This window comes from Lupinus angustifolius, chromosome LG17 (assembly GCF_001865875.1).
Source record: "Lupinus angustifolius cultivar Tanjil chromosome LG17, LupAngTanjil_v1.0, whole genome shotgun sequence".
Taxonomy (NCBI): Eukaryota; Viridiplantae; Streptophyta; class Magnoliopsida; order Fabales; family Fabaceae; genus Lupinus; species Lupinus angustifolius.
The window spans coordinates 5,359,841-5,373,662 of NC_032025.1; the positions used below are offsets into that span (position 1 = coordinate 5,359,841).

Consider the following 13,822-nt stretch of genomic DNA (forward strand, 5'->3'; position numbering starts at 1 on the left):
AACCCAATGAGAAATTGTCACCTATTTAAAAAAAATAAAAATCATAAAATTATAAAGTAATTTTTTATGCTTTTTGGTGGTGTTTGATTGACTTGATATATGGAGAGAGATCCTCATCCCTAAAGTTGCGTCTAACGCATGATTGCAAATTGCATCTGAAAGTTGTGTCTAATACATGTTTGGACATTGCATCTGAAAGTTGTGTCTAATACATGATTGCACATTGCATCTGAAAGTTGCATACAAAGCATGATTGCATTATGTACCTCTAACCCCTTAGTACACACCCAACTTTCATGTTTTTTCTTCTAACAAACAATACAAAACAATGAACTCTGTGCAATATGTGACTTACCTTTCTAAAGGTTTTCAACATTCACTCATTTTTTGTTCTAACGTTCGACTAGAAGTTTGCAACGAGAAAGAATGAATGATGATATTAGTAAACTACAAAGTTCATCTAAAATTAGAGATGATAAAAATACAGCTGAAGGTAGAGAGAGGCAAAATTTGGTAACATAATGTATACAATAATTGAGTGTAAGATTCTATTTTAGTCAAATCTATCTATTTTGGGTCATTTAACATATGAACTTCTTTACATTCTAAATTATCTATGTTTACTTTCAACTAACCAATTATATTTGCTTTATTTTACTAAATTATGAAGGATCAATGAGTAAGCATTATGGAGTGTTAATAACTCACCCCATGTTAACTACTGATTTAAGGACTTTAGTTAGGAAATACAAATATAATTTTAGACTAAATTATACTAACACTCTTTCATGTCTAATGAAATTAGATTTATCATCTTTTTTGTTTAAAAATAAGAGAATCCATACTGGTGTTCGATATAATAAATGTATAGAAATTAAGAGACATTTATGTATGCGTAAGAAAATGAAGAATACTTTATGTAGTTTCATCAAATCTTAGAAGTTTAAGTATAATTATATTGAAAATTATCAATAATTTTGAATTATTATAAAAATAAAAAACACTTATGGATGATTTGGTTGTCATTGATTTTGAATGACTCTTTTTCTTTTAAAAATATTAATGGCCATGTTATCGATAACAATTTCATCAATCTATTAATTTGTTTGATTCTTAGGAGTAACACTTATTGAGATATGACAATAAAATATCTTTGTAATATATTAATTTTTTAATATCATTAGTTATATAATTTTTTTTATGCCATTCGTAAGTTTAAAAGATCACTTCCTTGAAGGAAATGTATTATCAACTGCTATTAAATTTTTGGTTTTTTAGTTTCAAGGAAATGCAAGCTTGCAAACCCATACGCGGGAAATGGTGTCCATAGTCTTGAGTTGAGAATTGAGATGTTAGAGAAGCCGTCACTTATCAACATCTTTTAATTAGAGTTTGGTGGTAATTTTTTAAAAAACGTAAAGAAAAATGGTATTGCACGTTAGATATTTCTTGATGATTGGTGAAATATCAATCCTAGGATCTTGAATATCATGATTCTTACATATAATATAAAACAATGATATAAAGTGTCGCGACCCGACTTTCGGTTGGAAGACCGGCTCTACGACTTGGGAGGAGGCGAACTCGATTTCTACCTCTTCCGATTGATTTGGAGTCGCCACTACGTTTTTTGCGGTTAAAACGTAGAAAACACTCTTTATGCCCGATTTGGATAAAATGGTCTTTAAGCAGAGATTCTGAGCTCGGGAGTCGATTACGGATCAGGGAAGGTATTAGCACCCCGTCCGCCCGTATTAAAACGGTACCCTCGCTAATAACATGGACTTTTATACCCTTAACAATTATTTATTTTTATTATTGAGCCTGACAATATTGACTTTGGTCCTACGTACCCCTATTAAGGGGATCAAGGCTTACGTAGTTCTAGTTCAAAAATGGTTTAGCCACTTTGATTAATTGTTAGTGATTTAGAAAATATCGATAGGTTTAGAAATATTAGTTTATTTAATTTGAAATTGTTTAAAATATATATTGGTTTTGATTTAATGAGACTAATAGTTTAGGAACGGTGTTGGTCGTAGACCTTCTCCTCATTTCTATGGGAGTTAGAGACGACTAGAACCATAACCTCACTATAAAAATCCCATGAAATTTATTTGGTAATAGTTTCTAATTATTCGTACATATAGAATTTGAGTAATATAATAGTTTATTAATTATATAAATATAATTAATAGTTTAGAGACGGTGTTGGTTGTAGACCTTCTTCTCATTTTTCGGAGAAGTCAGAGACAACTCGAACCATAACCTTACTATAAAAATTCCATAATTAGTGCCTAAAACAAAATTAGTTTTGTTATTACTTTTTATTGTGGTGTTAATGATAAAGAGTTCTATTTGAAGTGAAATATATATATATATATATATATATATATATATGATTTAGCTAGTTGTTGAAAGTACCCCACGTTATTTGGTAAGCAAATCCTCCAAAGTAAATACTAATCACAAAGATAAAAGTATAAAAATAACAAATAAAAGGAGGGTTGGGTGAAACAAAAACAAAACACAAAAAAGGTAAATAGGATTACATAACATAAAAAACTCCCTGTGTCACGTGGCCATTTAGAAAGTGAATGAGGTTGAATGGGTTTATGAATAAATGACATGGGTTATGCCCATCTTCCCTTCCATTTTTTCACGGAACAGAGAAGAGAAAAAGAAAAAGGGAATGAGATCCTATTCCCTACTAATTTGCCATATTTGTCTACCTAATCCTCTCATTTTCTTTTTCGCCTTTGATTTCATTCTTCCCTTTCGATCGATTTTAGAGTGAGGATACTGTTTGGTTTTTTTGGGAGGTAAATTGGGGGAGAACGAAGGCGGTATGGTGGGGTGGTTTGCGGCAGTGGTGAAACGGAGTTGATAGTGGTTGGATGGTGCTTACTCTCCTCTTCATGAGATCCTCTTTGCTTGTTAACGGCAAAAAAGGTTTGGAATCCCTAAATCCCCCTTTTCCTTTCCTTCATTTACTCATGACTCTCGTTTTCACGATCCAGTGATGATGATTAAGAATCATCGGTAGCTTACGGTGGTTCGGTTCTCATTCAATGTGGCTTACGATGATTCCGAATCGTCGCTTTATTATTTTTTCGACTCGTTGCCTTATATCGATTCTCGATTTTCTTGATTTCGTGAACTCATATAGTCTCAATTTATATTTCAGAATGATGACCCATGGCTATTACAGGTCGAGCCAAAACAGATTGAAGAGCACTAAGGATACGCGGGGGTAACTACTCTCTTTTTTCTTTTTGAACCCTTATCTTTTGCGTGAGGTTCACTGGGTTTCAGATTCATGGTAAGGGAATAATCCATTTTCATTTAGAACTTTGTATAATCATATTAAGGGCATCAATTCGTGGGGACACGTAGCCTAAAACAAAGTTCAATTATGTTTTTTACATTCCAATATATGTATATGATTTCTGTGTTATGGCTGATTAGCAATGGTTACAAATAATCCTTATAATTCTAATGCATAAGCCATATAAAGTAAGGAACGTTCATAGAAATTTTTACGGCTTAAGTGCTTACCTGAATTATGCTTCTTCTTTTTTATCCCTCCTGAGTGTGGTTTCGTGCTATGATGAATGATGTCTTGTGTTTCGTTGCAATCTCGCTCCCGCTTTCCTGTTTCTGGATGCCTTACTACACTGTTATATCCTGTTTATATCTCTTTGTCTCTGTCTCTCTCTTACTTTCTAGATTCTCCTTTTTCCGTTGTGTTTTTCTCAGTGCCCCTGGTGCTCTGATCACTTCTAGCTTTTATAGCTGGTTGTGGGCCTTGTAGCTGATTCAGAGCACCTCTTAGGCTGCCCAAATTATTGCCAATCATTCAAGTTAATTTGCAACTGCCATAGCAATAACATTGCCATACCTCTTCTTTTATGCTTATTCATGGCTGACCTCTCTAAAACCTGTAACTGTAGGATTCCTTTTATTTGCTAGATTGCTCTGTCTTTGTAGTGATTCTGATTGCTTTTGGTCTTTATGGCTTGTTTATGATTTTGTTGATAACTAATGGTTGTCCCTTGCTGATTCACATATCTCCTTTATGTTGATTCGTAACTGAACGCAGATATTTGTTGGTTTGCTTAATTGCTTCATTAGAAATGTGTAACTGAATATGCCATCCTTAGAATCCTCTGTAACTGCTGAGAGGTTCTTTGTTTGCTAATGTTTGTAACTGAAACAGTAAAGCTGCCTCACATCTCCTAAAAACCCCTTAGAAATTTGATGATTGCCCTTTTAATTTGAGTATGCTTTTTAGTGTGGGCCTCTTGGGTTGCTAATGAAGAGTTAGGAACCATCCTGACCCATACATTCTAAAACTGTTCATTTACTGCTGGTTATGTATTTTAACATATTCATCATTGCTTTGCATCCTTATTCTGATTAATCAACACATCTGTAACCTCTCTTGTACAATTATGCTCATTAGTGTGTTTTTGTTTGTCACAGCTTTTCAGATTGAGTGCTTGATCTTAAAAATTCCCTTTGTTGTGAAGTCAAGTGCAGTTTGCTAGTTGTCCAGTGCCGTCAATTTAATTGATACCTTGCTGTCTATGGCTGGGTTGGTCATAATTCAGAGTACGAAAAATTGTGGTCTGCAAGAATTCCAACACTCTCCTAGCAGAGAGCCACGACCCTTGCTCCTTCAACATATTCTCTCATAGTTGGTGAAAAAATCTTTTGCAAAAATCTACTCGGAAATCCTGAAAATCTTGCATTATGGCGCCTACGCTGGAGCCATTCAATACTACCCTTTCTCACTAAAACCTTGGGTATGGTCAATATTGGGAACCCCATGGAGATCCTCCCTTGTTCTTTTATTACCCATTTCACTACTGCATGATGTCACGTGCTAACTTAGCATTTAGAGAGTATACACTCTGTAACCATCCAGAGAGGATAATTCAACAGGTGATGGCAATCACACTAGTGTAAACCCAGCTTTAGCTATATCAGGGATTTTAAACTTGATTAGCAATTGTATTCGGTTTCCTATTTAATATTGGATGAGTGGTTATGATGGACATGTGTTCTTCCTTCTCGTTTGGGTGTATTTACATAACATAAAAGTGTTGTGAACACTAAGATCACTGCGCGAATCCATTACTAAACTTTATGCAAATTAGATATTGAACAAACTTTCACTTAAACATGGTTAATATCACCTCCACCGCCACAACAGTTTACACAAAGTTACAACTATTTGCAACAAGATTCTTTTGATAGTATTTATTGAAGGCATAAGAATCATAGAGTCCTCGATTAACTTGTGAATTATTAACCAATATTCTTGTGACACTTTCTAATATAACCATGCCAATATAGATGTTATAAATTTGTAAATTATTTATCCGAACACTCTTTGCAAATCATGAAATGAATCTTTTATTAATGTTATTATTATTTTTTATTGAGTTTTGTGCCAAAGATAAAAAATAAAGGTAGGACAAAATTGGGTGTTCACATAAAGTCATACATGAATCTCTGAATCCAAGTTCTCTAATCCACTCCTTTGATATACCTTTTGAGAGAGTTTTGGTATGATGATCTTCTTAAACCAAATCCTTAGTTCTTTTTGGGACCTTTGTTTTCTCTCTGATGGGGAAAAGTGAAAACTATTTGTGATTTGGTGTCTTGAGGACCATAATCGTTCCTTGTGTGTTAACTTATAGGCTCCCATTATCCTCTATAGGTCAACCGATTGAGTATCCACTCATTAAGCTCATATCTGTTATCAGTTTCAGAAGTCTTATATGTTATCATTAATTAGATCACTTGTTTAGTAACCCACAATTAATAGCCGATATAATTGTATTAAATATATGATGTCCACCTTAATTAGATATTATGAATTTCTAACAATCTCCCACTTGGGCTTCATATTTTCCTAAAAAAATTATATCACATATTCTTTAGGCGCACATCCGTATGTTATTTATATTTAGACTTCTCCATAATACAATCTTGTTCATCTCATATATCAACTATGAAACCACCGCGACCTCCATCGCATTCAAACATGACTCAACCACGATGATCACCATACCAATATATTAAATGACATAGATCAAATATGGATGAGTGACATGAAAATTTCACGCAATGTGATCTTAAATATGTCTATTTCCAACTGGTCTTTCTTTATTCTTTAATGAGATCAATTCAAAGTCTTTAATTGCAACACAATAGTTACAATGCACAATTTCAAAATGGAACAATAAACCATCAACTTTATTATGCATAAAACTATATATGACGTCCAAAGTAAATCACAAAACATATAGACTCCCATTAAACTAAGGTATCATAAGAAGCAATAATCATATGAGCAATATGCTCATGAAATACTTTAGGTACCAAACCCTTAGTCATTGGATTAGCTAGCATAAAATTTATCCTTATATGTTCTATGGTCCAATGACAAAATTTCCACAACAATATGTCATGGCCTGATGTTTCAAAACAAACCATGAACTCCGCAACCATGGTTGAAGGAACTATGAACGTCTGTTTAGCAAACTTCCAAGATATAACACCTTCAGCCAATATAAACACATATCCAGAGGTGGAGGGTCTATTGTCTAGATACCCAAAAAACGGAGTCAGAGTACTTAATGATCTCTAAATTCCCAGACCTCCGACAAGTAAGCATATACTATTTTATTCTCTTTAAGTAACGCATAACACATTTGAATGCTTTTTAGTGAAGCATATACTATTTTATTCTCTTTATAGGATTGCTCAAATATCTTCTAAAAAACTCTCATGACAAACGTTATGTTGGGAAGTGTGCAACCTTGAGCATACATTAGACTTCTAACTATAGATGCATAAGGAATCTTTTGCATCTCGTATCTTTTAAGGTCATTTTTTGGGCAATGTTTAAGGCTTAACTTGTCTCCCTTAGCTACAGGAGTATCCTCTGGTTTACTTTCTTTCATGTCAAATCTATCTAGGACTTTACCTTTATAGCTTTCTTATGATGACCTTAGGATACCTTGAGAGCGATCTCTTAGTATCTAAATACCTAATACAAAAGAAGCTTCCCTATGATCTTTCATTTCAAAATTCTTGGTTAGAAATCTCTTTGTCTTATTTAATAGTCTCATATAACTGCTAGCAAGTAGTATATCATCAACATATAATACCAGAAATGTAAACTTACTCCCAGTGAACTTGCGGTACACACACTCATCCACTTTATTTGCCTCAAAACCATACGAGGTAATAACTTGATGAAATTTGTGATTCCATTAACGAGAAGCTTGTTTAAGCCCATATATGAATTTCTTTAATTTGCATACCATTGACTTTAAGCCAACTGACACAAAATTTTATGGTTGCACCATATAGATCGTTTCCTTGATATCACCATTTAGAAATGCAGTCTTAACATCCATCTGATGTAGCTCTAAATCAAAATGAGCTACTAATGCCAACAATGTTCTAAAAGAATCCTTTGAAGATACTGGAGAGAAGGTTTCTTTATAATCAATGCCTTCTTTCTGAGTGGAGCCTTTAGCAACTAGACGAGCTTTATATCTGTCAATATTACCCTTTAAATCCTTCTTGGTTTTAAATATCCATTTATAACTAATAGGTTTCACACCTTCAGGTAATTGGACAAGATCTCAAACGTTATTATTCAGCATAGACTTCATCTCATCTTTCATAGCACCGATCCACTTTTAAGAGTTAGAACTTTTCATAGCTTCTCAGAAGTTCAATGGATCATCTTCTGTTAACTCAATGACATCCTCATGTTCTTGAAGAAATACAATATAATCATCCAGAATTGCACTTCTCCTCTCTCTAGTGGATTTCCTTAATGACATTTCTACTTCTTGAGGTTGTTGACTTTGTTCTATAGGTACTTGAGGGATAACCTCATTGTTGTCTTGTTCTGAAATATTGTCAAGGACAAAATTCTGAACATTATCTCATATTACCTAATTTATTCCTTAAATGGTAATAAGCACAAGAACTCGTTCATCATTAGTGATAGGTTCTTCCTCAAAGACAACATTATTTATGTTCTCTTCCTCCCAAAATCAACTTCCTCAAGAAATCTTGCATTTCCCATCTCAAAAAAAGAGTCTTGAAGTGAGATCATAAAATTTATATTCGTGAGAGCGTTCAACATAGCCAAAGAAATAGCAGTTATCTTTTCTTGAGTCCAGTTTTCTTTCATGCGGCCTATAAGGTCGCGCCTCAGCTGTACAACCCCAAATGTGCAAGTGTTTTATGTTTGGTCTTTTATTAGTTCAAAGCTCATATGATGTTTTGTTAACTGCTTTACTTGACACCCTATTAAGGATGTAAACTGTGGTATTTGAAACTCTCCCCCAAAGAGACTCTGGCAATGAAGAATGACTAATCATACTTCTCACAAGTGTATTGTAGAACAATTCCACATTCTCTGAGGAAAAAACACAAATAACCATTTCACAACACCCTTATTGTTCTTTCTTATCTTATTCTGAGAGGTCATAACTAAGTGAACACTTCCAGTCTTATCTCTTTGCAGTCTCTCTTCCTCTTGCACATAAGTCATCTAAGTGTTATAACTCACTTTCAATTGCTCAAAGTGTGCAAGAAGCGAGATCAAAACCAAGTTCACGAGCAAGTCATCACCAAGCTTTAACTTAAGTGACTTGAGTTTTGATGCGAGATTAGACATCTCCACAATGTACTCCCTTATGTTTTATTTGCCTTTATACTTCATGGAGACGAGTTTAACCAAAAGGCTACTCGTCTCCATCTTTTCATTTTTGGCAAAGTATAGTTCTATTTCTTCAAGGAACTTCCTTGCACTTTGACCCTCAGAAATAGAGTCCTGAAACGCTTGTGGAAAATAACATTTCCTGATCGTTACGCATATAGTTTAGAGCGTTCCCATTTCTCAATTTTGACCTCATCGGGGATTTCTAGAGTAGAAATGAGTTTCTCTACGTGAAGTTCCACATCTAAATCCATACAGCCGAGAATAATTTCTACGGCTTCCTTCTAGACCTTAAAGTTTGTCCTATTGAACAATGAGATGATCTTAATTTGAGCAGAACTACTTGCAGCTAGTAAAAGAACAAAACAAATTGCAATCATTCTTGCAATTAAACTCATATTCAACTTTAGTACTTAAATTCAAATGATAATGGAGCACATCATGAGTTACCTAACACAACATCAAGATTCAGTCTTTGGACAAAATATTAACTTGAAAATGGTTCACTCAATATAGTAATCAAATATTGATAATCAATCCTATCAAACAATATGTCTTTCTTTGGACCGACTTACTGTTCACATGGAAATCCATATGATTATCACATATTTATTGCTACAAGTATGTTTGTAATTTGGGCCAAATAATAATCTTCCTTTGGGCCGATCACTATTCACATAAAATCTAGACACACAATTGACTTGATATTTCATATCAATCACTATTGATACTCTTGTTTTTGGTCAAACATTGTTCATAATGCATGTCAAATAATAAACTCTTCTTTGGACTGATTTGTCATTCATATATACAACTTTATAATAATCTCATGTTTACCATCACATGTGTGAATATAATCAGGCCAAATAATAATCTTTCTTTGGGCCGATTAATACTCGCATGAATACCTATACATACTAGCATTTGACATTTATTATGAACAATTCACAGAATAGATGTCACTTTGACGACTTCATGTTTATTAGGTTTACTTAAAATGTCAATCAATTTTATTTTCCAAAAGAAAAAAACATTTAGTTGAGTTTAATTCAACACTTAATCCAAAACATATATTATTTATATCCACATATAAATACATATATCTATTATAACCTATTGGTAGTATTGCATCATTCACATCACAAAGATCTGCATTTCGAATTTCACTGATTTTCCTTTTAAATTTTCTATTAAAAAATATTACTATTCTATAGACGAAGGAACATAACAGAACACGTTATCTAAACGAAAACAATGCTTCAATAATAGCAACCCCTTAATAATGCAATTAGCCACCAACCAATGCAACAAATCATAAGTGTTGCAACCATTTAAACAAACAAGTCAAGTAATATATATAAAACAATACATGTTCACATAATAGACCAATCACAAGATACCTAGCACAACATCATTTTCTAGTCTTTGGACAAATAAATTAATTTGTAAGTGATACTTTCAACATAATTATCTAATATTAGCAATTAGTTCTGTCAAACAATAGCCTTTCTTTGGACCGATTATTATTCATATGAAAAAACTTTATATTTATTACATATTTATCATCACAAATATGTTATTATTTGGCCAACTTGAGTCTTCTTTTGGGCCGAACACAATTCACATAAATAATCTCATACTCATATGTGTAATTTTAATCAATTTCTACAATAGAGGTTACATTAGCAACATAATGCATCAATTAATTCAAAAATAATTACTTGACAAAAAATAAACAATATGGGTCCATTATAAAATAATATAATCTTGGAATTAAAACCTTTAGATTTGATATCTTTTCTGATTAACAAATATAATCCCACAATATAATTCCAAATAAAAAATTAATATATTACATATATATCAGGCTCAGCACATGGAAATGGATGCAATCTTAACCAAATACATAATAGATCCAGAGTTAAATGCATAAAAATATATATGGAAATCGTTATCAAAAAATTTCAAATCGAATATGATCATGCCCAACTTTAAAAACATCAAGAACATATCTTTTATATATATATTTAGTCAATTATTTCATACATACATATATATATATATATATATATATATATGCACTTCCAAAATACAACATATACACAAATATATTTAATTATAAGCATTAAGCTTAAACGTAATATATATAGCTTAACTTCAATCCTTATTTATGTGTCTTAAAACAAGGTGAATCACATATTTATTGCTCGTGATGGTAGGTACATGTTTTATGTAATAATCATATTCAAAAGGAATTAAAAACAATAAGTACAATATTTAAAAATCCCATATATACATGAGCATATTTAATCAAACCATGATTATATATATATATAACATAATTGCATGTATTCAGATTGCATAATACCTCAATGTATAAAAAATACATATTGCTCACATATAATAACCTTATACATATACTTTAACAATTGCAAAAACTGTGAAGTAATAAAAGTCAATGTCCAACATTAAGACATTAGTGCACATATAATATACATATTACATAACAGAATCATAAAATTTAATGTAATGTTCATGCACAGATCTGAATATATACTTCAACACATGGTGCAATGATTTATAATATAAATTACTCATAATTCACATCAGCGGAAGCTAATAAAACTTATCTCCATTATTCCTAAATACCCAATTTTCATAACCAATAGCGGAAGCATAAAAATCTCTAACTTTAAAAAATTAGGATTCATAAAAAATTGGGGGAAAACATCTTTAATCGAAAACCATAAAATTCAGAACCTAAAGCTCTGATACCACTTGCAAATAGGGGTGGCAATATGGGCCAACCCGGCCTGGCCCGCCTTTGGCCCATATGATTATGGGCTGGCCCGACCGGCCCTTATTGTTAAAAGGACTCAAAATGTCAGCCCGCCGCATATTTGGCAGGGCTGGCAGGCCGGCGTGCTGGCCCGTTTTGTCTTTTTTTCAAAACACACATTAAAACTTTTAGACAAAAATAAATAATTCAAACAATTCATAAATGTCTTTTAAAACAAAAAATCACAAACAAAAGACACAATCTCATAATAATATATTGCATTAGTACAAAGCTTGTAAATTCTAAACAATAAACCACGGGAACACATCTGTTGTCCCGCAAAGAGTGCCACTCCATGTGCCACTACTTGTGATTGGTTGAAAAAATATATTTAAATTAAAATTTTAATAATTAATTATTTTTCTGACCAATCACAAGTAGTGGCACATCAAGTGGTAAACTATTGTGGGACAGCAGATGTCCACCCATAAACCACCATAGTCTTAAATTTTTAGACTTCGAGTTCACAATAGAGCTTATAACTCCTAAATTTAAAAGTGTATAAGAATCAGAACTATTATATTATAAATCAATCACAATAAAATTTATATATTACTCAATTTAATTTGAATTCGACTACACTAAAAATATAAATTGAAACTCAGTCGAATTCAATTAATTTTCCAAAATGAATCAAAATCAGTAGTTCTATTTGAGTTTCCAATTTTCCATTTCAATTAATTAAATGTTTAAATTTGATTCAAACACCCCTAATTATCAATGAAACTCCACCTTTATCTCATAACAAGTACAATAATTGGATAAGAGTGAAGATAATAGATAACTACATAATGAGATATTAAATGTTCATTTTACAAAGAGAAAGAAGAATTATATGCTTAAGCATCTAAACATAAGTTAAAATTATAAAAGTTTAATCTTAATTGCAATGAGTAACATGATATATAAATGAACTTTAATCTCAATGTTGGCCCGCCAGGCCAGCCCGGCCCTCCATGACCCATCTAAAAAACGGATTTCCCAAACGGGCTGAATACGGGCTTTTGGGCTAAAACCCGTCAGGCCAAGCCCATTTTGCCATCCGTACTTGCAAAATGTCCTGATGGGTTTACAATTTAAGATGAGTTATTGGCATTTAGTACTAATAGTTATATACTGGAGCCTCTGAGGATGTTTAGGTGCTGCACCACCTAACAATTGATCTTAGCATTTTAGTAGCTATCCATTCTGCTTGAGTCTACATGATAAAGCTGATTCAATGCCATATATTATCCTCCTTCTTCCATCTATCTTTCACGTTTAATTTTTTTTGGGTACAATCTATCACGTTTATAATACCAGCAAGTCAATTTTGAGGACTAATTTAGTCGCATTTTTAAACTTTTAACAACTTCAGTGATGTCAATTTTCATTGAAAGACCAAGTTGATACATTTATATTTAAAGAACCAACTAGACAAACTTTTTTTGCTCCTCAGGACCAATTAAACATTTTATACAAAACTATTTTATGTTAATGTTATAAGGGGGAATCAAAACCTATTTTCACAGTTGTGCTATTTTTTAAAAATTCTCACATTTTCATTTAATTCCAAGCAGAGATATACACCCAAAAAAATTCAATACATGTTAAGTCTATTTTCTATTTTCAATAACCAAATTATCAAACAGACTTTTCAGCTTCCTATTTCTGTGAGTCAGTATTAAGGGTGGAAACAGGCCAGGCTTTGCCTTAAACAGGCCCAGCCTATATAGTATGTAGGAGCCTGGGCCTGGCCTGTTAGCCTGTTTAAAAAAAAATTCAAAGCCTAGGTCTGGCCTGTTTAAAAGTCTGGCCTGGCCTGTTAGTCTGTTTAAAAGCCTATTTTACTACATCATCTTGAAATAGGTCATCATATCTACATTTAGATAGGTTAATATTCCTACTTTTAATTAGACTCTTCTAACCCTAACAATTAAATTATATTTTTTATATTAATATTACATATGTATAATAATATTTTTTATATTAAAATTGTATAATATGAACATATTACATAATATAATTAAATAGGCCGGCCTGTTAGGCTTAATAAGCCTTTTGGAAGGCCTACAGCCTGGCCTATTTAACTAAATAGGCTTTTCAAAAAGCCTGTGCCTGGCCTGTTTACGAAGAAAGCGTGGCCTGGCCTGACCTGTTATAGGCCAGGTAATAGGCCCCTGGTAGGCGGCCTGGCCTGGTTCCACCCTTGGTCATTATGCAACCATTATACCATTCAATTATGG

The 13,822-nt window shown here is 32.7% G+C and overlaps 1 long non-coding RNA gene across 1 annotated transcript; it reads left to right on the forward strand.

Annotated features, from left to right (window-relative positions):
- Positions 2,617-5,127, forward strand: LOC109331045. Its single transcript, XR_002105732.1, has 3 exons — positions 2,617-2,952; positions 3,188-3,253; positions 4,486-5,127. It is a non-coding gene; the product is annotated as an uncharacterized LOC109331045 (long non-coding RNA).